General features: G+C 42.2%; 1 protein-coding gene and 1 long non-coding RNA gene across 4 annotated transcripts in view; one reads left to right on the forward strand and one right to left on the reverse strand.

Moving 5' to 3' along the window:
• The window catches only part of LOC142303109 (shaker-related potassium channel tsha2-like), a 75,085-nt gene that overhangs the window by 1,329 nt on the left and 47,133 nt on the right, over window positions 1-26,623 (reverse strand).
• The window catches only part of LOC142303110 (uncharacterized), a 141,274-nt gene that overhangs the window by 1,243 nt on the left and 113,408 nt on the right, over window positions 1-26,623 (forward strand). The window lies entirely within an intron of this gene.

Genomic DNA, 26,623 nt, shown 5'->3' on the forward strand with positions numbered 1-26,623 from the left:
TGTTGTGTAGCAGCTGAGGTGTGTATCAGAATGTTCTGTAGCAGCTGAAGTGTGGGTTATGAGGATTTTCAGCAAACTAAGGTGTTTATTATGATGTTCTGCAGCAGATGAGGTGTGTATTATGATGTTGTACAGCAGCTGAGGTGTGTATCAGAATGCTTAGCAGCTGTAATTGTTATTATAAGGTTCTGCAGCAGCTAAGGTGTACTATGAGGTTCTGCAGCAGCTGAGGTATTATGATGTTCTGCAGAAGCTGAAGTGTTTATTATGTTCTGCAGTAACTGAGGTGTGTCATAATGTTCTGCAGCAGCTGACGTGTTTATTATGAAATTCTGCAGCAGCTGAGGTGTGTATCACAATGTTCTGCAGCAGCTGAGGTGTGTATCACGATGTTCTGCAGCAGCTGAGGTGTCTACCATAATGTATTGTAGCAGGTCAGATGTTTATGATGTTCTGCAGCAGCTGAGGTGTGTATTATAAGCTTCTGCAGCAGCTGAGGTGTCTATCATGATGTTTTGCAGCAACTCAGATAGTATTGTGATGTTCTGCAGCAGCTGACATGTGTATTATGATATCCTGCAGAAGCTGAGATGTGTATCACGATGTTCTACATCAGCTGAAGCGTGTATTATGAGGTTCTGCAGCAGCTGAACTGTGTATTATGATTTTCTACAGCAGCTGAGGTGTATTATGAGGCTCTGGATACGCTGAGGTGTGTATTATGATGTTCTGCAGCAGCTGACATGTGTATTATGATGTTCTGCAGCAGCTTGTCCAGAGAGCTATGCAGTAAATCTTGCAGCTGCTGAAAAACCTCTTAAAGAGTGATTGAACACTACTTACCTGTCAATCAGCAGTGATCTGTGACTCCCTACTTCTGCCAGAAGAGCTAATTAGTGAATATATACAAGCGCTAACCTCTATATTATCAGTGACACCAGAAGGTAGAGCAGTCACCGGGGAATATCTGCTGCTCTCCATCATATTCTTATTATTACATCTTATTTTATCATCAAAATATTAGAATTATCCATAGAAATCTGCACAGTTATAATATTTCCATTATTAGACGCCTCACGTCCTGTATGTTTTGCAGATAAAATGATAAAATCACTTTTCTATAAGTTTATTATATTTATGTGATTTATGTAATCATTTAAAGCAACAGTACAAAGTTTTCACCTCTCAATGTATGTTTAAATATTTTATCAATTTATATTTATTTTTCCGGTCATAATTATTTTAATATTTAGTATTATTTAATGAAATTTATTATTTAATATTTACTATTTTAATAATTATTGTAAGATTTATTTGTATTTAATTTGTTATTTAATATTCATTGTTTTAATAATTATTTTAATATTTTGTATTGAATGGAATGTATAATTTATTATTCTAATAATTATTTTAATATGTATTATTGAATTTAATTTATTATTTAATAGTTAATATTTTAATAATTATTTTAGTATTTAATCTAATTTATTATTTAAAATTCATAATTTATAAAAACAAATGTAATATTTATGGGTATTTAATTTATGTTATTGTTTAATATTTATTATTTTAATTTTTAAAATATTTAATAGTATTTAATTTATTATTTATTTTATTTTTTTAATATGTATTCAATTTAATTTAATTTATTATTTAATATTTATTATTGTAATAACTATTTGAATTGTTACTATTATTTAATTTATTTTTATTTTTTATTATTTTAATAATTATTTTAATATTTAATATAATGTATTATTATTTATTTTCTTAATAATTATTTTAATATTTTTTAGTATTTAATTTTAATTATTTAATATGTATTATTGTAAAATAAATATTTATTAGTATTTTAGTTTATTATTTAATAGCTATTGTAATATTTATTAGTATTTAATTTATTATTTAGGATTTATTATTTTAATAACTATTTTAATTATTATTATTTTGGAAATTTTAAGTGAATAACAACATTATTTATTTATTTATTTATTTTAAAGCCAAACAGTTTTTTTGCTGGATGAAATTATTTTCCAGTATTTCTTTAAATAGCCGGAAATCCGTTTTTCTTACACTGGACTCCATATCCATTACAAAGCCTTGAAGTTAAGATAGTAAGAGTGTGTCTACCTGCAGTGCCCATTAGAGGGAGCTGGTGAGTTTACTGCATTGGCGCAGATGGACGAACATGTTCACCTGTGTTGAGGGCCATGTGTGGGCATCTCAGCCTGTGGCCATAATATTCAGTAAAACAGGCAATCAAAAAAACAGCAAATTCTTTAAGAGGGCTAAAATATTAGAGTAAAAAATGAATATTTAAAAAAAAAAAAAAAAAAGTAAAAAAAAAAGACAAAAATATACAGTGTAAAAATAAATTAAAAAAACATATTTCATATCTATAAAAATCCAATGTTTCAAAATATAAAATTAACCTGTGCAGGAATTTTTTTCATTTTCCAGAACATTACAACTACAACTGATCCTAAAAAAAAGCCCTTATACGGCTATATAGATGGTAAAATAAAAAAGTTATGGTATGTTAAATGTTTTTTGATTGAAAATAAAAGTTACAAATCTTGCAATTATCACACCGGCCACTGGGGATTTTTTTTAGATTCTAGCTTCCTGTCATTTCAGGAAATGCACATGCACATTAGCCACAATGAACAGACTCTTCCCCTATCTTTTGCATTGAAGCATCTAATGAGCGTGTGAAAAGTTCATTGTGATTGGAAGAGAAGAGCTGTAATGTCATTTATTGTGACTGGTTGATCATGTGTTAACAGTCGCTGCCTCTGATGATAAGGAGTCTGCTGAAAACTCTTTCTGAAAGGATAGACAGAAAGTATAAAGAGTCTAAAATAGCCTCAGTGGCAGGGGTGGACATATATTTGGCGCAACCTGTGGCCCACGGGGTTGGCGAGCATTTCTATGAGCTATTGGACTGTAAAGAGCCATTTTCTGTCTGTGTCTGCTAGTGCTCAGTGGCCAGTGTGAAAATCAGATCAGATAGCTCTGACACCCACTGGTCAGTTGACACTTATATGTCAGCGCCATGCACTGTGTAGTGGCTGTTTTAGGGTACTGCATCTCAATTCCCATTCACTTAAATGGGAGCTAAGTTGGAGCACATGAGGATCGGTGATCAATATTTTAGTCCTATACTGGTATGACACAACATGTGAAGTTGTAACTTGAGCCTCCACAGGTCTTAAATTGTAATAATCTTTCCATATGGAGCAAAGAGACCCCTTGGACCCCCTTAGTCCCCAGGTCCCCTGTGCGATTGAAACCCCTGCACCTACTATAGTTATGCCCCTGTAAGAAATACATACAGTATTTAGCAAAAGTATGACACAAGGATCATAAAGTATCCATTAGTGCCTATGGGTATCACAGAAGAAATTTACCACATATCTCTAGCGTTATCTATAGGAGGGGCTCCCATCCTGGCTGACTTCAGCCATCTTTGCACATTCTTACATATAGTTACAAAATAACAAACATTTAAAATGTAACTGTCATTTCAGGAAAACTTGCAGCAGAATGTCTCTGTCGGCCTCTAGGAGAACTTGCAGCAGAATATCTGTCGGCCTCTAGGAGAACTTGTAGCAGAATATCTGTGTCAGCCTCTAGGAGAACTTGCAGCAGAATATCTGTGTCGGCCTCTAGGAGAACTTGCAGCAGAATGTGTGTGTCGGCCTCTAGGGGAACTTGCAGCAGAATGTCTGTGTTGGCCTCTAGGAGAACTTGCAGCAGAAGGTGTCAGCCTCTAGGAGAACTTGCAGCAGAATGTCTGTTCTGGCCTCTAGGAGAGCTTGCAGCAGATCTCTATGTCGACCTCTAGGAGAACTTGCAGCACAATGTCTGTGTTGGCTTTTAGGAGAAATTGCAGCAAAATGTCTGTGTCGGCCTCTAGGAGAACTTGCAGCAGAATGTCTGTGTCGGCCTTTAGGAGAACATGCAGCAGAATGTCTGTGTTGGCTTTTAGGAGAACTTGCAGCAGAATGTCTGTGTCAGCCTCTAAGAGAACTTGCAGCAGAATGTCTGTATTATTGATCTCTACGAATACTTGTAGCAGAATGTCTGTGTTGGCCTCTAGGAGAAATAGCAGCAGAATGTATGTGTCGGCCTCTAGGAGAACTTGCAGCAGAATGTCTGTGTCGGCCTCTAGGAGAACTTGCAGCAGAATGTCTGTGTCAGCCTCTAAGAGAACTTGCAGCAGAATGTCTGTATCGACCTCTAGGAATACTTGTAGCAGAATGTTTGTGTCGGCCTCTAGGAGAACTTGCAGCAGAATATCTGTGTCAGCCTCTAGGAGAACTTGCAGCAAAATGTCTGTGTCGGCTTCAAGGAGAACTTGCAGCAGAATGTCTGTGTCGGCTTTTAGGAGAACGTGCAGCAGAATGTCTGTGTCAGCCTCTAAGAGAACTTGCAGCAGAATGTTTGTGTTGGCTTTCAGAAGAGCTTACAGCAGAAAGTCTGTGTTGGCCTCTAGGAGAACTTGCAGCAGAATATCTGTATCGGTCTCTAAGAGAACGTGCAGCAGAATGTCTGTCGGCCTCAGGGAGAACTGGCAGCATTATGTCTATGTTGGCTTTTAGGAGAACTTGCAGCTTATGTCTGTGTCGGCCTCTAGGAGAACTTGCAGCATAATGTTTGTGTCTGCCTCTAGGAGAACGTGCAGCATAATGTTTGTGTCTGCCTCTAGCTCTGACCTGTTTATCTATATAATTTACGCAAATCTCTAGTAAGTTAGAACCTGTGCTACTAATGACTCCAAATCCCGTCATAAAAGAACCATAACGGAAATATGCCACGTCACCACATAGTGGTCATGAGTGGTACTGCACCCTTTACTTTTCCATATAGAAGCAGCTTGGGAAAATTCTGTAGAAATCCTATAGTGTCACTGTTATATCAGAAGCTAGTGAATATATACACACAGTGTATATACTATATACACCCCATGCGGTACTTACAGCCGGAAAGAGCCATAAGAAAACAATCCTTTTACCTAGTTAAGACCCTGAGATTGTCAGATGCGCGTCATTAATTATTCATGGCGACTATTCATCCTTTATTATAAGGATTTTTTTCTGCTGCGTCGTCAGGAAGATGCGAGGAGGAGTGCTTCCTAAATTAATAATGGAGATATTGATTCCACTCGGGGAGACGTTACTGTATTTCACTCTGCTCCTCGCTTTCATCATCTGTGCGGATGAGGAGGAGGAGGACGGCTGTGATTATAGAAAAATGTCTTTTATCTCTTTATATCCTAATGGAATGGATTTTTTAAATATACTTTCTTAATCCTGTTCTCTTAGATGTGCTGATCTCGTTCTCCTTTTCCTGCGATATGCCCAATCCCATGTTTTCTCCGTTTCCAATGATATGCGCAATCCCATGCTTTCTCCGTTTCCTGCGATATGCCCAATCACATGCTGTCTTCTTTTCCTGTGATATGCCCAATCCCATGCTGTCTCCTTTTCCTGTGATATACCCAACAACATGCTGTCTCCTTTTCCAGCGATATGCCCAATCCCATGCTGTCTCCTTTTCCTGTGATATACCCAACAACATGCTGTCTTCTTTTCCTGCGATATGCCCAATCCCATGCTGTCTCCTTTTCCTGTGATATACCCAACAACATGCTGTCTCCTTTTCCTGCGATATGCCCAATCACATGCTGTCTTCTTTTCCTGTGATATACCCAATCCCATGCTGTCTCCTTTTCCTGTGATATACCCAACAACATGCTGTCTCCTTTTCCAGCGATATAACCAATCACATGATGTCTCCTTTTCCAGCGATATGCCCAATCCCATGCTGTCTCCTTTTCCAGCGATATAACCAATCACATGATGTCTACGTTTTCAGTGATATGCCCAATCACATACTGTATCCTTTTCCTGAAATATGCCTTATCCCATACTGTCTCCTTTACCAGCAATATGCCCAATCACATACTGTATCCTTTTCCTGAAATATGCCTTATCCCATACTGTCTCCTTTACCAGCAATATGCCTAATCACATACTGTCTCCTTTTCCAGTGATATGCCCAATCCCATGCTGTCTCTGTTGCCTGCAATATGCCGAATCACATGATGTCTACGTTTTCAGTGATATGCCCAATGCCATGCTGTCTCCTTTTCCAGCAATATGCCCAATCACATGCTGTCTCCTTTTCCTGTGATATGCCGAATCACATGCTGTCTCCTTTTCTAGTGATATGCCCAATCACATGCTGTCTCCTTTTCCAGCAATATGCCCAATCACATGCTGTCTCCTTTTCCAGCAATATGCCCAATCACATGCTGTCTCCTTTTCCTGTGATATGCCGAATCACATGCTGTCTTTATTTTCAGTGATATTTCTAATCACATGCTGTCTCCTTTTCTAGCGATATGCCCAATCCCATGCTCTCTCCTTTTCCAGAAATATGCCCTATCCCATGCTGTCTCCTTTACCAGCGATATGCCCAAGCACATGCTGTCTCCATTTCCTGTGATATGCCCAATCCCATGCTGCTTCCTTTTCCAGCAATATGCCCAATCACATGCTGTCTCCTTTTCCAGCGATATGCCCAATAACATGCTGTCTCCTTTTCCAGCAATATGCCCAATCACATGCTGTCTCCTTCTCCAACGATATGTCCAATCACATGCTGTCTCCGTTTCCAGCAATATGCCCAATCATATGATGTCTATGTTTTCAGTGATATGCCCAATCTCATGCCGCCTCCTTTTCTAGCAATATGTCCAGTCACATGCTGTCTCCTTTTCCAGTGATATGTCCAATCACATGCTGTCTCTGCTTCCAGCGATATATTCAATCACATGCTGTCTCCTTTTCCTGCGATATGCCCAATCCCATGCTGTCTTCTTTTCCTGTGATATGCCCAATCCCATGCTGTCTCCTTTTCCTGTGATATACCCAACAACATGCTGTCTCCTTTTCCAGCGATATGCCCAATCCCATGCTGTCTCTTTTTCCAGCAATTTGCCCAATTCCATGCTGTCTCCTTTTCCAGCGATATGCCCAATCACATGCTGATTCCTTTTCCAGAAATATGCCCAATCACATGCTGTTTCCTTTTTCTGCAATATGCCCAATCCCATGCTGCCTCCTTTTCCAGTGAAATGCCCAATTCCATGCTGTCTCCTTTCCAGTGATATGCCCAGTCACATGCTATCTCCTTTTCCAGCAATATGCCCAATCCCATGCTGTCTCTTTTTCCAGCGATATGCCCAATCACATGATGTCTTCTTTTCCAGAAATATGCCCACTCACATGCTGTCTCCTTTTCCAACGATATGTCCAATCACATGCTGTCTACACTTCCAGTGTGGTAAGAGGAAACAGAGAATCACGCGACCTGCACTGAGAATAGAGGAATCGTGAGGGTGAGACTAATGAGTAGAGTTTAGCAAATTTTTCAGAATTCGATTTGGGCAGATTCGGACGGCTAATTCCATGTGGGGGAGCTATTTCGAAAACTGAGATTTCTTCACCCTTGTCCTGTGACTGCTATCAATCAGGAATTGGTTGCGCATGCGCCACTGTATTCAATAGCTCAAGCCTAGCTGTGTAAATCCACATACAGGGAGCTCCCCCTAGTGGTGGCTGCATGTGGGCAGATTTATATAATTTGATAATATGCTCCTCTATCGAGGCACCAGGTAAATGACTGGTGAATGTTTGCATGCTGCCACCTGCTGGGTGTGAGCAGTACTGCAAAGCTGCTTACTGCATATTTCAGGTGTCAGGTCCCCTTTAAACTTCCTTTTCCCCCTAATCCCTTGGTCGCTAGTGATGCAGCAGGGATTTCCTTCATGTTCCCTACACTAATACAAGCGTTGATGGTTAGTACTTAGCGCTGTCCATTAAACTTCGGCTACGTATTGATGAACATCCTCTCTAGGTTACAGCGTCGGCTTAAAGTCTAGTGTTAGGGATAAGTGACTTTAAAGCTAAAAGCTGGGACTCGCTCCAAGGCTTCTTATGGGACTGCGGCCATAAATAATGGAGCAGTATGGACGTGGCCCAAGGCTGGCCGTGGAAGCATTGAGCGCAGTCATGTCGTCACGTGTTTATTGGACATCCGTATAGATTATTCATTAGGTTTACTATTTATTCGGTTCCCCTTTAGGTCAATGTGGCTGAGCTGCAGTACCAGATGCAGCCTGTAGAGTGGCGCTGTGTTTTTGGGGGGAAAATGAAAAAACAGACCCCTTTTTGTAACCTTGTTATAGGCTAAAAGCACTTCATTTGGTCACAGTGGAGGCTTCTACCTAATCCCCAGATTACCCTAAACCTACAGATGTAGCAGAGCAGCACCGTCTCTGTTTAAAGACGACCAACCACCAGGATTTTCCTATATAAACTAAAGCCAGTGCTATACTGGTGCTATCATGCTGATTCTATACATACCTTTAGTTGTGAGATCGGATGTATAGTTTCTGAAATATAGGCAAGTAAAGTTTGTGAAATTCACTGTTATTTGATTGATAGGTGCAATGGAATATCTAATAGGTGGGTCGGGTTTTCCTGGTTATTCCCGCCCCTATCTGCCTGCCTGTCCTTCCTCCCCCCGTCCTTCCTCCCCTCTAATATCAGAGACTGGCAGCAAGACTTGGCGGGAATAACTAGTAAAACCCGACCCACCTATTAGATATTCCGTTGCACCTATCAATCAAATAACTGCACTTCACAAACTTTACCTGCCTGTATTTCAGAAACTATACATCCGATCTCACAACTAAAGGTATGTATAGAATCAGCGTGATAGCGCCAGTATAGCACTGGCTTTAGTATATATAGGAAAATCCTGGTGGCTGGTCCTCTTTAATGGCCACTCTATGGAAAGGAATAGGAGCTGAGCTGCAGTACCAGGAGCAACCACTAACAAGTGTCTGGCGCTGTGCTATCTGGCTCTGTCCATTGGTTACATCTGGAGGTGATCACAGCCGATCGGTTAAGGTGATGGGGGTCTGACCCTAGTGGGCTTCTATTATTGACCATTCCTAAGGATAAGTCATCAATAGAAAAGGAGCTGACACAACCCCTTTAAATGTGTCCTATTCAGCAATTTATTACGAGTCTGTAGGAAATGTTTATAGCGTAATAATATTGTGCAGCAGATTATATAATTCATAATATTATTGTAGGGATTATACCATGTTTATATCCTATATTATGTTATACAAGGCATTATATCATGTTTATATTATATTATGTAGCGGATTATATTTATATTTTATGTTATGTAAGAGATTATATCATGTTAATATCCACTATTATATTGTGTACGGGATTATATTATGTTTATATCGTTACATAGGAGATTATATATCTTTTATATATTAGAGGATTGAACCATGTGTTTATATCCTATATTATGATTTATAGGGAATTATATTATCTTTATGTCCTATATTATGTTATATAGGGGTTTATAGTGTCTTTACATTATATTATGTAGGGGATTATATCATGTTTATATCCTATATTATGTTATATAGGGGATTATATTATCTATATATTATATTATGTAGGGGATTATATCATGTTTATATCCTATATTATGATTTATAGGGGATTATATTATTTTAATAGCGTATTATATAGGGGATTATATCATTTTTATATCCTATATTATGTTTTATAGGGGGTTATATTATCTATATATTATATTATGTAGGGAATTACATCATGTTTATATCCTATATTATGATTTATAGGGGATTATATTATCTTTATGTCCTATATTATGTTATATAGGGGTTTATAGTGTCTTTACATTATATTATGTAGCGGATTATATCATGTTTATATCCTATATTATGTTATATAGGGGATTATATTATCTATATATTATATTATGTAGGGGATTATATCATTTTTATATCCTATATTATGTTTTATAGGGGGTTATATTATCTATATATTATATTATGTAGGGAATTATATCATGTTTATATCCTATATTATGCTATATAGGGGGTTATATTATCTTTATATTATATAGGGAATTATATTGTGTTTTTATGCTGTATTATGTTTTATAGGGGATTATATTATCTATATATTATATTATGTAGGGGATTATATCATGTTTATATCCTATATTATGTTATATAGGGGTTATATTATCTTATATTATATAGGGGATTATATTCTGTATTATATTATATAGGGGATTATATTATCTTTATATCGTATTATGTAGGGGATTATATCATGTTTATATCCAATATTATGTATTATACGAGATTATATTATATTATATAGGGGGATTGTATCATGTTTGTATACTATATGATATTATATAGGGGATTATGTCATGCTTTGTCCAGTTGGTTATATTTCTTCAGCCTCCTGCTTCTTTACTTTGCTGGAATAATATGCCGGATTAAGACATTATGAATTAATATTTTTTTTCAGAATTTACATATATTTTTTATTTATTTTTACCATTTTTCCTCATTATTTCCGCACAGTACAGGGGCGGCTTTTGCTGGCTCAGCACATCAATGATGTAGGTGATCTGTGAATATGACTATCCTGCCCCCTTGTGGTCACTAGTGGTTTTGCTTGTTTTTTTCTTGCTTTTTTTTTTATACTCTATATTTTTTTCTACACCCCCCCTTTCCTAAAGGGGCTCTACCATAAAGACACCTATGCACCCCCACTAGCTCATATTCTTGATCCCCCCTGAATTGAGCGTGCACGCGTTTTGAGCCGGATGAGGGGAAGGATCTCCTGTGGGTTCAAAGGGTCGACATAATGAAATCCAACATGCCCAATCCTAAATTCCCCCCCCCCCATCTGTATTGGTGCTGATCCTATTAATACATTTGATGTCTGCCCACGTATCGATATAAATCGACCATTAATGATAAAGTGCTGAGAAATGATTGAAAATGCCGAATATATTAGTTTTTCCATTGCAGATGTCCCCCAAAACCAAGAATAGGGAATTTCTGGAGGAATCAGCTTCATTAATATCCCTGTTCCCTATACTGTACATTCCCCTATGCTGCAATTCACTTGATTGTGAGCTCCCTCTAGTGGCCGCTGCTGTAATTACAGGATGCGACTGTGATACAATGTGTCAAAGTATATCAGGATTTAAAGGGACAGTAATCCTAAAGTGCAGAAATACGTATATACCGTGAACACATCTGTAAATTGAGATGTAGATACTCTAGACTTAGGTGTTGACATAAAAATCTTGCATCTGTCGTCTACTACACCTGCCCCGGCTGCTGCAGAACCTCATAATCCACACGCTCCTGCAGAACCTTTATAACAAGAAAAGCATATTTATATATATTGCTCTCTATGTGTAACACTTTCCTTTCCTCTTTTAAACAAAAAAAGAGGTTCTGCAGCAGTTTGTATTATAAACAATCCCACACTATAAAAAGATAATGTGTTTTACATGTTACATGCTGCCCCAGATGCTGCAGAACCTCAGAAATCAAACCCAAGTTTTAACAGAACTTTTTTTTCAACAAAGAAGCTTGTGCCTTATATCAGTAAGTATGTAACTGATATGTGGCTCCTCCTCCTCTTAAAAAAGATGTTCTGCAGCAGCTAGGAAGTGTATATAGTATGTACTATCACTTTAAAGAGTATTGTATGGTTTTCTACCGGCTGCAGAAAGTCATCATTTACCCTCCAGCATCTGCAGAACCTCTTTGAAGTAAAAGGATAGGGCAGGGTCTATATCAATCAGTCCTTCTGCTAACCATGAAGTGACGGATATGACCTTCAAGCTCCATCGTTTTTCTCCAAAGAGGTTCTGCAGCAGCTACTGCACTAAGTAATCCTTACATCCCCTTGGACAGTGTATAATATATGAAGATACTGCAGAACCTCTTTCTCCACAAAAATAGGTTCTGCAGCATCTGTATATATTATATACTGTCCCAACTGCTGAAGAACAACTTTACACACAATCTAATATATACAGTTAGGTTCAGAAATCTTTGGACAGTGACACAATTTTGGCGAGTTGGGCTCTGCATGCCACCGCATTGGATTTGAAATGAAACCTCTACAACAGAATTCAAGTGCAGATTGTAACGTTTAATTTGAAGGTTTGAACAAAAATATCTGATAGAAATTGTAGGAATTGTACACATTTCTTTACAAACACTCCACATTTTAGGAGGTCAAAAGTAATTGGACAAATAAACCAAACCCAAACAAAATATTTTTAGTTTCAATATTTTGTTGCGAATCCTTTGGAGGCAATCACTGCCTTAAGTCTGGAACCCATGGACATCACCAAACGCTGGGTTTCCTCCTTCTTAATGCTTTGCCAGGCCTTTACAGCCGCAGCCTTCAGGTCTTCCTTGTTTGTGGGTCTTTCCGTCTTAAGTCTGGATTTGAGCAAGTGAAATGCATGCTCAATTGGGTTAAGATCTGGTGATTGACTTGGCCATTGCAGAAGGTTCCACTTTTTTGCACTCATGAACTCCTGGGTAGCTTTGGCTGTATGCTTGGGGTCATTGTCCATCTGTACTATGAAGCGCCGTCCGATCAACTTTGCGGCATTTGGCTGAATCTGGGCTGAAAGTATATCCCGGTACACTTCAGAATTCATCCGGCTACTCTTGTCTGCTGTTATGTCATCAATAAACACAAGTGACCCAGTGCCATTGAAATCCATGCATGCCCATGCCATCACGTTGCCTCCACCATGTTTTACAGAGGATGTGGTGTGCCTTGGATCATGTGCCGTTCCCTTTCTTCTCCAAACTTTTTTCTTCCCATCATTCTGGTACAGGTTGATCTTTGTCTCATCTGTCCATAGAATACTTTTCCAGAACTGAGCTGGCTTCATGAGGTGTTTTTCAGCAAATGTAACTCTGGCCTGTCTATTTTTGGAATTGATGAATGGTTTGCATCTAGATGTGAACCCTTTGTATTTACTTTCATGGAGTCTTCTCTTTACTGTTGACTTAGAGACAGATACACCTACTTCACTGAGAGTGTTCTGGACTTCAGTTGATGTTGTGAACGGGTTCTTCTTCACCAAAGAAAGTATGTGGCGATCATCCACCACTGTTGTCATCCGTGGACGCCCAGGCCTTTTTGAGTTCCCAAGCTCACCAGTCAATTCCTTTTTTCTCAGAATGTACCCGACTGTTGATTTTGCTACTCCAAGCATGTCTGCTATCTCTCTGATGGATTTTTTCTTTTTTTTCAGCCTCAGGATGTTCTGCTTCACCTCAATTGAGAGTTCCTTAGACCGCATGTTGTCTGGTCACAGCAACAGCTTCCAAATGCAAAACCACACACCTGTAATCAACCCCAGACCTTTTAACTACTTCATTGATTACAGGTTAACGAGGGAGACGCCTTCAGAGTTAATTGCAGCCCTTAGAGTCCCTTGTCCAGTTACTTTTGGTCCCTTGAAAAAGAGGAGGCTATGCATTACAGAGCTATGATTCCTAAACCCTTTCTCCGATTTGGATGTGAAAACTCTCATATTGCAGCTGGGAGTGTGCACTTTCAGCCCATATTATATATATAATTGTATTTCTGAACATGTTTTTGTAAACAGCTAAAATAACAAAACTTGTGTCACTGTCCAAATATTTCTGGACTTAACTGTATATATGTATGTGTGTGTTTGTATGTACGCTAAAAGAATCGCATTTACAATCACCAAATTTTGCACAGACACCTCATGTGACTCAGGGAACGTCATAGACTATGTTTTGAGGGGAAAATTTAACCCTGCGCTTAACAGTTATTCGCCAGAAAACCTGCTTACATTAAAGTCAATGGAGCTGGGATTGGATCTGTTATAATAGACTCCTATTATAGACAGAGAAAGAGACACACGCAGAAAGAGACACACAGAAAGAGAGACACCAAGACACACACACACACACACACACAGAGAAAGACACACAGAAAGAGACACATACACAGAAAGAGACACATACACAGAAAGAGACACACAGAAAGAGACATACACACAGAGACACACTAAAATACACAAACAGAAAGAGACACACACACAGAGAAAGAGACACACACAGAAACTGTTTGAATGATTGAGGTCATATATTGGCTGTTTTGACAGTTACCCTGGATTTTTATAAGGTGGCCCACAGCAACCAATCACAGCTCTGCTTCTATTTTGGCACAGGTCATTTATAGGAGCTGTGATTGGTTGTTATAGCAACAAACGACATTCTTAGGATAAGAAGCTTATGTGTGAGGTAATGTGATCTCACTGGTGAGAGGGGGAGTGACAGACAGAGAGAGACAGAGAGAGAGAGAGTAGGGGACGGAAAGAGAGGGAGAGTGGGGGGAGAGAGGGAAGGAGAGAGAGTAGCAGGGAGAGTGGGGGAGAGACAGAGAGAGGGAGAGTGGGGGGGGAGAGAGAGAGTAGGAGGGAGAGAGGGAAGGAGAGAGAGTAGCAGGGAGAGTGGGGGAGAGGGGGAGGGAGGGTGGGGGAGAGACATAGAGAGGGAGAGTGGGGGAGAGAGAGAGTAGCAGGGAGAGTGGGGGAGAGACAGAGAGAGGGAGAGTGGGGGAGAGAGAGAGTAGCAGGGAGAGTGGGGGAGAGAGAGGGAGAGTGGGGGGGAGAGAGAGAGTAGGAGGGAGAGAGGGAAGGAGAGAGAGTAGCAGGGAGAGTGGGGGAGAGGGGGAGGGAGGGTGGGGGAGAGACATAGAGAGGGAGAGTGGGGGAGAGAGAGAGTAGCAGGGAGAGTGGGGGAGAGACAGAGAGAGGGAGAGTGGGGGAGAGAGAGAGTAGCAGGGAGAGTGGGGGAGAGACAGAGAGAGGGAGAGTGGGGAAGAGAGAGAGAGTAGGAGGGAGAGAGGGAAGGAGAGAGAGTAGCAGGGAGAGTGAGGGAGAGACAGAGAGAGGGAGAGTGGGGGAGAGAGAGAGTAGCAGGGAGAGTGGGGGAGAGACAGAGAGAGGGAGAGTGGGGAAGAGAGAGAGAGTAGGAGGGAGAGAGGGAAGGAGAGAGAGTAGCAGGGAGAGTGGGGGAGAGTAGCAGGGAGAGTGGGGGAGAGACAGAGAGAGGGAGAATGGGGGAGAGAGAGAGAGTAGGAGGGAGAGAGGGAAGGAGAGAGAGTAGCAGGGAGAGTGGGGGAGAGGGGGAGGGAGGGTGGGGGAGAGACATAGAGAGGGAGAGTGGGAGAGAGACTTAGTTACTATCCCGGGCAACACTGGGTACTACAGCTAGTATATATACAGTATATATACATACACACATATCTTTCACAGCAGTTGTATATATTATACACTATAGTAGCTGCTGCATAAAATTAAAGACAATTAAATTAAAGACAAACTCCTGCAGAAAATCAGTGATCATTGTAAGGCCATGCTTTCTCTTAAAAAAAGAGGTTCTGCAGCAGCAGTTTATTTTTACAGTCAGAAGTACAGGTTGTGAGCTTGGCTCCCCTCCCCATAATCCCTGGGGCTGTTGACAGAGGCCACACTGTCTGGTCGCTCACAACCATGTACATATATATATAATGTCATTCCAAGGGAAAAAAATGTTACTTTACAAGTTTCTGAAGGCTGCAAATCAAAACGCTGAGTCTGCTGTGTTACGACTGTGGGTGATTTCCAAAAATAATCACCATATGGTTCTGATTTACTAGTGGGAGACCTCAATGAACGGCGTAGGATAAAATTAGATGCAGAAGAGCCGAAGTTTGTCTGTAGCTCAGACCATTGGCAGCTCAGATGGGACTGATTATAGGGATCAGCATTGTGATGACAGAGGTCACATCCATGAAAGCCAGGGACGGAAATCTAGTGGCAGGTATTCAGCTTTCCTGCAGCGCCTCCGCAGGAGAGAGGCGATATTACACTGTGTCCAGAGAAATCAATACCACATAGATCAAGGCTACTAAGAGGAAGCTAGGTAATTTCATTACTATTTAAAAGGGTCTTACTGTATAGAAACCCTAATGTTATGCACCCTTTCAGGAATTTTTAAACATCCGTTTTCTTAGACAAAGGATAAAACCTAGAAATCTAACACCCACTCCCACCACTAGAGGGAGCTATCGCCAAACTGTGTTATTATTGAACTTAAAGGGTCTCTCTCCACTCCTGCCTAGCCCACCGGTGTCATCAGAGGTCATTGATTGTATGCACTGATCATGGATTACATCGGATGTTCATGTTTTTGTTTGGTTTTTTTTAAATAAATTGGTGAATGAGGGAAAGTGTGAGGGAGTCTTTAGTCAAATAAACTATTTTTTCCTGTGTGTTTGTGTGTGTGTGTGTGTGTGTGTGTGTGTGTGTGTGTTTTTAACTTTACAATTACTGGGTTAGTGATGGGGGTGTTTGATAGACGCCTCTCCGTTACTAACTCCTGGACTTGATGCCAGCTCACAATTCACAGCTGACATCAATAGCATTAAGCTATTACCCTGATTTCCACCACACCAGGGCAACAGGAAGAGGCAGGAAAAGCATCAGAATTAGGGCATCTAATAGATACACCACTTCTGGGATGACTTTGGGCTGCTATTTTTAGGCTGGGAGGGACCAAATTACCATGGCTTTTCCCAGCCTGATAATACCAGCCCTCAGCTGTCTGCTTTACCTTGGCTGGTTATCAAACATCCAGAAGACCCCATGTCTTTTTTTAATTAATTAATTTATTTATTTATTAGGTTAAACCAGGCTAAACACTGATTAGCCTGGTTTCACCTAAAAAATAAATAAGTAATAAAAGCAGTGTGGGGTCCTCTCCATTTTTTATAACTGGCCAAGATAAAGCAGACAGCTGTGGGAAGTCAATGGGGAACTGGAGCATTTTTCCTAGAAATTTTCAGTAAAAATGCTCGATGGGTTTATGGGTACTTGCCCAGTCCTTGGCTCTTCCTATATCAAGTCTCTCCCATTTTCCTATCTGACGCCAGGTGGGTTGTGGACATCCACCACTACCGGCATTGTCCAATAGGGTGTTCAGAAACATGGAGACAAAGCTTGCATTGGCCTAAACCACAGTGGCATCCAGATAATGAGTACTGAGAAGGTCTAAGTCAATGTGGCATTGTGATGCCCCTGGACTATCAGGTCGTCACAGGGTATTGCACAATCTGCCCTCCCGTGCAATATCCACCTCCTTCTTGGTTATGGGTCCCCAACTACATGGTGCTGCCTACATCAGCTAATCAAAATCCTAGGTACACTCTGCACCACACCCACCAGACAGACCAGTGGACGGCCTGAGTGGAATAGGGTCGCCCACTTGGGGGGTTGGTTAGGGGACGTCAGGAGTGTCAGGAGTTGGGCTTGAGAAGTGAAAGAGAGAGGAGGTCAGGAGCAGGGCTCCTAGGAGGCTATCTAGGTGACAGATGGTGGTCTGGGCCTAGAGGAGCAGGGGGTCGTGGCAAGGGGCACGGAACTGTCAAGGAGGACAGCGGCCTTGCACCATCACCGAGCTGGGACCAGGGCACGACGGGGTACGTGGACCCTAGGTCAGGGAGTAGCTTCAGGCAACCTGACAATTTACCCGACGAGAACGGAGCCTTCAAGATCCACTCTCCACCTGCTCCAAGATCAGGTACTAGCGCAACGAGGGGGATAGGACTTTCCACTCAAATGGTCCAGAAAATCCCAAGCGTGAACTCTGATAGCAAGCTCCCACACACGCCATAGTGGGGAGCGGGACCCGGCAAGTTCCACACTACCGGGACCAACAGAGAAGTACACTTAGTGCCAGGAGGCAGGTCACGGATCACCAGGCAGCACCATTGGGGACAGGACCCGAACTAGCTCCCATCAGTGGCAGCGGTATCCAGAACTTTGGCTTATCCAGTTGTCGGTGTCAGCTTAATGGACTGAGTGAGTACGCAAGTGACCCCTTCGCGCCCCACGGCACTCCCCCCAAACACCATCACCGAGTCCCGGAGCATTCCCCCTACCCGTGGAGGGTTCTAACACCTGGCTGCCCCATTCCATCAGCCCCGGGTACTCGCAACTGCAGCGATGGTACTCCAAATTACCACATACCATGGATGGCGTCACGAACTCTAACACAATCCCCTGTAAATACCCCCTTCATTTGAGTGGCCGTACGACCCCCGAGTCCGGAGACCCCTCAAGCCACCGCGAATCCGGATCCGAGCAGCCCGGCTGCTGGAACGGACACGGCACAGCATGGCGTTCAGATATATGGCAGAGGAATCTAGGTTATGGGTGCTTGCCCAGTCCTTGCCACTTCCTACATCAAGCTTCTCCCATTTTCCTATCTGACGCCTGGTGAGTTGTGGACATCCACCACTACCGTCAGTGTCCAAAAGGGTGTTCAGAAACATGGAGACAAAGCTTGCATTGGCGTAAACCAAAGTGGCATCCAGATAGTGAGTACTGAGAAGGCCTAAGTCAACGTGGCATGGCGTCCAGATATATGGCAGAGGAATCTAGGTTATAGGTTCTTGCCATGTCTTTGCCAATCCCGATAGCCAACCTCTCACGCTCTTCCATCTGACATGTGGAAAGTCGGGGAGAACCACTACTACTGCCAATGTACGAATGGTTGTTCATAGACATGGAGACCAGGCTGGCATTGGTCTACACTGAGGTTGCAGTTGCCTTCAGGGATAAGGTAGTGGCATCTGGATAATGGGTACTTGCGAAGGGCTAAAGCCAAAGGGGAAAATGGAAAAGTGATAAAGTGAGTAATAAATAAATTGTACCTTTATATCAGCTAATAAAATACACTGCAGTTTACGGAGATGATGAAATGCTCCACAACAGTGGCATAAAGCGATTGACCTCTCTCCTCGCTCCCTCCATAAGGAACACATAAAATCCAGCGTTTGGCAGTTTTTAGCGGCTGCAGGGACATAACAGAACCTCAGCCAAATTCCTAAAGTTATTGGCGCCCCGAAGAAAATGCATGAATAATACTGAACACTTTACCCGGGCCCTGCTGGAGATATGATGCAATCCTCAGATCTCTATTTTAGCTTCTTCATTAGAGGCCGCTTCTGCCATAGCCTTGGAAATTATTAAAGGGATTGTCCAGCTTCTAAAATGAATTCTCATAAACTCTATTAGGCAATTCTAAATTATGATATTTGTCCAGGATCCTCATTTCATGGCCAGATTGGAAAGAGCTTACTGTATAAACCATGGTGCCCAGCGGCGTAATATTCACGGTTGCAGAAATCGTGACCGCCACCAGACCCGGCAGGTGTAGGGGCCCGGCGCCCGCACTGCAGAGAAGCAGCCGTCTCCTCTCTGTGACAGAGGAGCTGCCCTGTAACACGCGGTCACTATATACACACTCCTCACAAAAAGTTAGTGATATTTGGCTTTCGGGTGAAATTTATGTAAAACGTAAAATGTTCACCCTACAGTGATATTTTCTCATGATAGTCGGGCGTTTAAGTAGAAGCAGCGAAGGTGATTTCCTCATCTCACACAATTTATTGAAACAAAAGCCAACACCAATGGTGGGTACACCCTCCCAAAATGTCAGTCTCTCAATAACTTGTCATGTGGCATTGAGCATCAATTCCAGCTGACAACGACGCCTCCTGCTGGTTACCAGTTATTGTCTGCGTAGGCATGGCCTCCCACTCTTCTTGAAGGGCAGCCCTCAGGTCATTGAGGTTCTGGGGTACAGAGTTACGGCCTCTACACGGTGACTCAGCTGATTCCATAGGTTTTCTATGGGATTCAGGTCTGGAGAAAGTGCAGCCGTTCCATTTAAGGTCCCCCAGTCTTGAGGAGCCGTTCCCTAATGATGGGACCTTGATGAACTGGAGCATTGTCATCCATGAAGATGACATTAGGCCGGTGTTGTTCATGTAGAGGCATAATGACTGGATTAATGATGATATTCCAGTAGTAGGGGCTGTCACTGCACCATTCACACAGTGTAGGGCGTTCTGTACTGACTAGACACACCGGCCAACACTGTATCACCACCACCACCAAAGGCTCGTCTGGTGACAATAGTTGTTGATGCACAACGCTCTCCTTGATGTCCACATCATCGTTGGCGACCAGCACTTCTGCACAGCGTGAATCGATTTTCATCAGTGACCAGCACTGAGGCGAATGGTCCCTCGTCCAGTGTAGATGACGCCTGTGTCTGGTGGTGTGGTCAGGTACCTTGCAGGTTGTCTAGCACGCAGACCACACTGATATAAATTGTTTTGAATGGTCTGACGTGACACTTGGCTGCCTCTCACCTCCCTTAAATGTGCCTGGAGTAGCGAAGGACATTTTTCCTAATGAAGCAGTCATCAAAATGGGATTTGGTCAAAGCACGTCCACTTCTCTGCCTTTCTGTGACTCTTCCAGTCTCTCTGTATCTCTGTACAACCTGCTGGTGACACTCTAAGCTCAGTGGCCACTTCCGTCTGAGAACATCCTGCTTGAAGCCTCGCAATGGCGCGGTACTACTGATCAATTGTTAGGTGCCGTCTTGGACTCATGATGTCAAAATGTCAACAGCATGATGAAGAGGACTGTTTAATACCAATCCTAATTGAACCACAAAATATAGGGCGATTCATGGATCAAACACCTGTTGTGAATTTTGCCATTAAACAAGTTGTGCAAAAAGTCCTGAAACATTGAACAGTTGGACATGAGCATCCAAAAGATTAGAGAAGGTCACATTAAGGTCACCCAAAAAGATTAGAGGACAGCAGTAGGATCACAATTCTACGTTATATCTGATTTTTTATATAGTTTTTACATTGATGTAATTGGGTTCATTTCATATATCCTGACATGATAGCTGTAAAAAAGCAGCGAGCATCTCAGAAATAGGAGAAAACAATTATCTAGAAATTCTTCTTAGAGATTACTTATTTCTAAGAATTCTAAAATTCAGTGACTATTTTTAAATAGCAATTACTCTGCAGGTAAAGAGACAGGAATACTTAAGATTTTTCTTTTTTTTTTTTTTTGCTGTTCTTTAACATTCTAATACACTGACCATTTGCAGTGGATTACTAGAATATCTAGCTATGTCTAGAGCTGGTGCGGGCCCAATCTGCTATACCCGACCATAGGTTAGAAATAATAAATATATTAAGTAATCAATAATGATGAATATGGTGTTAAAGTAAGAAAGGAGTTAATGTCTTCAAGCTTGCAAAAAAGTTTATAGGGGTGAGAGTCCACTCTTTAGACAAAGAACTGCTTGGGGTGGATTGGCTAAGCTGAGTGGATACTGGGAGTGTCTGCATTTACTATGCAGTTATGTATGCTAGTATTTGCTATCATGTTAGCAATGCCTAAATGTATTCATTGTACGCCCATAGTTCTGAAGACTAAAAAAGAGATGATTCGTAAAAAAATAATTTGGAGAGCTTTGGAAATCACAGGCCTGTGTATTTCTTTAATTCTCACCTGCGTCGTAGAATAAATCCCAGAAACTTTTAAAACAGGAGTGATAATTACTGTATTTTTTGTTTTATAACACATATCGGATTATAAGACGCACCCCAAATTCAGAGCAAGAAAAGGTGAAAAAAAAAATGGGGTCCAACTTGTAATCCGGTGGTGTCTTACCAGAGGGTGCAGTAGTGGTGGTAAAGGAGGCTGTGTTGGTGCAGCAGCGGAGGCGGAGGGCGGCCCCTCAAGCTGCGGCAGAGACTGGTACTGCCGTGCTGGGGCAGCTGTGCTTGGGCTCAGGCTGCTGCTGCGGCAGAGGCTGGGGCTTGGGATATGGCGGAGGCTGGCGCTGCCATGCTGCGGCAGCTGTGCTGGGGCTTGGGCTACTGCAGCTGCTGGTGTGGCGGCTGCGAATGGTGGTATGGCTTCAAAGAACTGGCAAGCCGACATCTCATCTGTGCAAGCGCCACCTTTGGGCGCCATTTTCTTGAAGTCTGCTGGGGGACCGGAGGCGGCACGTGCGCAGATGAGAGCTTTAGCCAAGATCTCCAACTGCGTATGCGCTGACTCTGGGCGACATTATTTTAAGTCCTCACCGCGCAACCCGCAGCGCCAGTAAAGCCGCTAGAGACCCCGCACAGCAGCCCCACGACTAGCCGCCGAAGATCATGCGCAGAGCCCGCACAGCTGCTGCAGCACCTGGAGACCCCATACAGCAGCTGCTGACACTGCACAGCCGCCCCAGCACCAGCCCAGCCACCGCAGCCCCTCCACAGCCATCGCAGCATTCCCTTGGACCCTTGCGACCTCTCTCCACCACCCCGGTAAGCTACAGTCAGATTATAAATGGTAAAAATTAAAAAAAAATGCAATAGACACAATCAGAGGCAGAGCTTAACTCCTTAAAGAGTACGTCACCAAGTTTTTGCTGCCCCATCTGAAAGAAACATGATGTATAGGCAGAGACCCTGATTCCACTGATTTATCACTTACCGGGCTACTTGCTGCAGTTTTGATAAAAATCAGTTTTATCTACTGCAGGTCCAGCAGCTCTCTGAATGCTGAGCTGTGTATAACATCACCCACACCGCTGATTGGTAGCTTTTTGTGTACAGAAAGATTTGGGTGGTGTTATACAGAGCTCATGAGGACTATATGGCAGCAGGTTTACTAGTCATTTGGTGATAATCTCCTGCTGATCAAATGAAATAGATTTTATCAAAACTGCTGCAAGTAGCCTACTAAGTGACAAGTCAATGGAGTCAGAGTCTCTGTCCCTACATTATACTGTCCTCATTACATATCAAAAACCTGGTGACAGATTCCCTTTAGGACCTTGTGTTAAGCTCTGCCTCCTCATTGTATTAGATTTTTCTGGAGTGTTCCTAGAAAGAAAAACAGCAGTCATTATCTCCTCTCTCCCCAGCAGTCATTATATACTTTCTCCAAACTCTTCCCCTCAGCAGTTACCCAGTAGTCATGATGTCCTCTCCCCCTCCCTTCCCCTCACCAGTCACACAGCAGTCATTATCTCCTCTCTCCCCAGTAGTCATTATATATCCTCTCCCCCTCCCTTCCCATTAGTAGTCACCCAGCAGTCATTATCTCCTCTCTCCCCAGCAGTCATTATATCCTCTTTCCCTCCCTTACCCTCAGTGGTCACCCAGCAGTCATTATCTCCCCCTCCCCCAGCAGTCATTATCTCCTCTCCCCCAGTCATTATCTCCTCTCCTACAACAGTCATTATCTCCTTTTCCTCCAGCTGTCATTATCTCCTCTCAGCAGCAGTCATTATCTCCTCTCCCCCTCCCCCAGCAGTCATTATCTCCTTTCCCCCCCAGCAGTCATTATCTCCTCTCCCCCAGTCATTATCTCCTCTCCCTCATCAGCCATTATCTCTACTCCCCCAGCAGCCATTATCTCTACTCCCCCAGCAGCCATTATCTCTACTCTCCCAGCAGCCATTATCTCTACTCCCCCAGCAGCCATTATCTCTACTCCCCCAGCAGCCATTATCTCTACTCCCCCAGCAGCCATTATCTCTTCTTCCCATTCCCCAGCAGTCGTTATCTCTTTTTACCCTCCCACAGCAGTAATTATTTCCTCTTCCTTCCTCCCCAGTCCCCACCCTCCAAAATTGTTCTAACACATCCTGAGCGCTGATGAACCAGATTTCAACTGGCAACAGCAGCTCTATAAATGTGCTGATGTGTGGACTAACTGCAGCAGAAAGGTCAGATTTTGGCAAGACAAAAGTTTTGTCACCTTGTCAATATAATGCACCTATTCCTAGTTTACATCCTCACCTGTGCTCACTAAATGATCGGTTAATTAGTGGGTGTGCATAAAAAGAAACCCAGCACCCCAGACCTTCAGTTGAACTGCAACTTGACCTCTGACAACATGCCAAAAATCCACCCTACGACCAAAGCCTTGATTATCAAGAGGCTGAAGACCAGATCCACTGTAGAGGTGGCTGGCACCTTTAATATTTCTCAGCGTCAAGTACAAAGAATTAAAAAAAGATTTGAAGAGACTGGAGATGTTTTTGACAAGCCCAGGTCCGGCAGACCCTGAAAGACAACTGCTCAGGAAGAACGTTTGTTGGTTAGAAAATCCAAAGCCAGCCCCTCCTCCACTGCAGCAGAGCTCCAACAGGCCTGGTCACCTCAAGTCCCTGTGTCAACTAGAACAGTTTTTAGGATTCTGTCTCGAAATGGCCTCCATGGTCGAATCAGTGCCCAGAAGCTAGCATTAAACAAAAGGCAATTAAAAAACCGTGTGGCATTTGCCAAGTCCCACAGCCTGCTAAACAGATGGAAGCTGGAAAAGTGTCAGAAGGTGGATTTCTCTGATGAATCTTCAGTGGAATTACACCACAGGCGCCACAAATACTGCAGGAGACCTATTGGAACCTGTATGGATCCAGAAAACAGTTAAGTTTGGTGGTGGAAAGATCATGCTCTGGGGTTACATTCAGTATGGGGGTGTGCGAAACATTTGCAAGGTGGAAAGCAATATCAATAGCCTAAAATATCAAGAAGTATTAGCTATCCCAATCATAAAAGGGGTCAGATTCTGCAGCAGGATGGTGCTCCATCTTATACATCCATCTCTACAACAAAGTTCCTCCTGGCAAAGAAGATCAAGGTACTCAAGGACTGGCCAGCCCAGTCACCAGACATGAACATCATTGAGCATGTTTGGGGTAGGATGAAAGAGGAAGCTTGGAAGACAAAACCAAAGAATCTAGATGAACTCTGGGAGGCATGTAAGACTGCATTCTTTACTATTCCTTATGACTTCATCAATAAATTGTATGAATCATTGTTGAACCACATGGATGCAGTCCTTCCAGCTCATGGAAGTCACACAAAATATTACATATGGCTCTAATAGCACCACAACTTCATTCACCAATGTTATGCAACATATCTTTGTATTAGAAGTTAATTATTTGTTTGAATTTCACATTACTTTCTGTGGCCGACAAAACTTTTGTCTTTCCAAAATCTGACCTTTCTGTGTTCATTAAATGATCAATATTTCAGCTTTTCAGCAACTTTATTTTCATTAGCCAAAACCAAATTTGGGAGGGTTTCAGCTTTCAAAAGAGTAATTTATAAAACCAATGGATGAATTTAAAGTCAGGTTATAAGCTTTTATTTACATAACATGGATAAGCGACAGAACTTCTGTCATGGACTGTATATATATATATATATATATATATATATAAAATGTAAGATTTTAACAGATTGTTTAACTTTTTGCGTTAGAAAGGGGCAAAAGGTAACATACAAAAATAATGAACATTTTTGGATTTTGTAAAATCCATAAACCATTGCCCCATTTGAAAGAATTTGGCACTAATAATAATGTAAAATAAATAGATAAATAAAAAAAATGCCAATGATGAATTGGGCCCTCGAATGTTTTTTTCTTTCTTCGCTTTTCTTTACTTTGCCCAAAATGACAAGTTTGAAGTATCAACCGTGGAATAAGACCTCTCGAAACGGCTTCATTACAAAAGTGTGAAGCGGAAAAATATAATAAATTGCCTGAACAGCTGGAACAATAGACACCATCAGGCCGTCTCCTACCATCTGTTCATGAAGGTTTTGATGAAGTACGAACTTGACTTTTTTCTTTTTAACAGGGTGAAGTCATTACCAGCTGATGTTAAGCAGCCTGGAGACAAAAAAACAAAAGTGAATGGTTTATATCCAAGTTTCGGGAAATGATTTTCAGGGAATGCTAAAACCAGATGTCTTCACACACAGCGCACTAACACTGCAGTGATAGGCATGAGTAATCTCGCTCCCTTTCACCCTAATTCTCTTACCCCCTCCTCCACCTCGCTCCTGGTCCTGCTACTGCTTCCCAGTTACAAATCCGTCCAAAAGACTCATTACCGCTTTCCATGTGATAAAAATCAGATGTGAAATGCAAAATGTCTTGCAAAATGAATTAAAAGGAAAAAAAACAGCGCATATATCCAAAAGTATAAGATAAAACAATCAAAAACATCTTAAAAATAAAAAAAATTTCAGCTGTAAATACTATTTTGTGTATAGGTATCAATGATGACATAGTATTGGTTAAATGGACAAACTTGACATAACTCAATATAAGAAAGTTTGTAATGGCTCTTATCCGTGGTGCTCTGCTGTTTTGTATTTTGAGCCGGTGGTAATCCCGTCCTCGGTTCCTGCGCTGGTGTTGGGCCTCGCTCCAGGTGCCTTGTACCAGGTGATTGCTCTGCTTCATTAGGCAGCAACCTCCCCTGGAACGCTGCCAGTCGTAGTTCCTGCCTGGAGTAAGTGCTCTGGCTCTCATTTGTGCTTTAATCTTGTCCTCCAGTCCTTGGCCTGTTGTTAGCACTCTCCTCCCGTGTCCCTGACTTTGACGTTGGTCCCTGGCTCCTGACTGCTGGCTTGTACCCTGACTTTGGCTGCACTTTTCCCTAGTATACCTTTTGTGACTTCCTGGCTTCTGACCTCCGGATTGTACCCTGATCTTGGCTCTGCTTTTCCCCAGTATATTTTACGTGACTTCCTGGCTTACTTCCGGCTTGTACCCTGACCTCGGCTCCACTTTTCCCCAGTATACCTTACGTGACTTCCTGGCTTCTGACCTCCAGCTTGTACCCTGACTTTGGCTCCGCTTTTCACCAGTATACCTTACGTGACATCCTGGCTTCTGACCTCCGGCTTGTACCCTAACCTTGGCTCCGCTTTTCCCCAGTATACCTTAC

The sequence above is a fragment of the Anomaloglossus baeobatrachus genome, chromosome 4 (assembly GCF_048569485.1).
Source record: "Anomaloglossus baeobatrachus isolate aAnoBae1 chromosome 4, aAnoBae1.hap1, whole genome shotgun sequence".
NCBI lineage: Eukaryota > Metazoa > Chordata > Amphibia > Anura > Aromobatidae > Anomaloglossus > Anomaloglossus baeobatrachus.